Below are 966 nucleotides of genomic sequence, written 5' to 3' on the forward strand. Positions count from 1 at the left end.
CGCTGAGGCCCCCGGGCCCGGCCCTGCCTCGGGGAAGGGCCCCGGGCACAAGCCGGAATGGTGGCCGGACTCCTGGAACTCTCACCCGGCCTGGCCGCCCGGTCCACAACTGGGCCCGAGCTCCAGTCGACATGGAGCCAAACTCGGGCTTCACCTCCTCCTGAAGCACGGTGCAGCCCTGGAGGATCCGCAGGCCGCCCTCCTGGAACCGAAGATGGGCATCTAAAGTCCTGAAAACCGTGTCCCCGAAAATCTCCGCGAACCTTTCCTGGCAATATTGTAGATGCGGCCCCCAGCCCAGGCACCGGGGGCAACCGCCAAAAGTGTCCGCCCTCCTGGAGCGAGGGCCCGGGCAAGGCCCGTTTCAAAAACCTCATACGGACTTCCGAGGCCGGAGCCTGGGCACCAGGTCAGCCCCAGGCCAACCTCCCGGGCCCCCGTGAGCTGCCCGCTGCCTGCCCCATAGTCCCCCGGGCCTCCCCGACCTCCAGGCAGGGCACCGGGGAGAAGCCGGAATCGTGGCCGGGTTCCTGGAACTCCCACCCAGCCTGCCCCACGGAGGCCTGCCCGAGCTCCTGCCGCCTCAGCCCAGGACGTCCGCCCCTCGCCGGGGTGCCTGGGCTCTGACCCTGGAGGCCCGGGTCCCTGCCGGGTCCCTTGGAGCTGCCCCCAGCCCGCCCGGCCACGGAGCCCTTGACCGGGACGAAACCAGAATTGTGGCCGAGCTCCTGGAACTCTCGCCCGGCCTGGCCGCCTTCTCCGGGCCCTTTCCGGAGCTCCCCGTTGACCTGGCTCCAAACTCGGTTTTGGCCCCTGAATACAGGACGGTTCTGCCCCGAAGATTCCTCTGACCGACCTTCTGGAACCGAAGATGGGCATTTAGGGTCCTGAAAACCGTGTCCCCGAAAATCTCCGCGAACCTTTCTTGGCAATATTGTAGATGTGGCACCCGGCCCAGCCACCGGG

Source organism: Alligator sinensis, unplaced genomic scaffold (assembly GCF_000455745.1).
Source record: "Alligator sinensis unplaced genomic scaffold, ASM45574v1 scaffold105_1, whole genome shotgun sequence".
NCBI lineage: Eukaryota > Metazoa > Chordata > Crocodylia > Alligatoridae > Alligator > Alligator sinensis.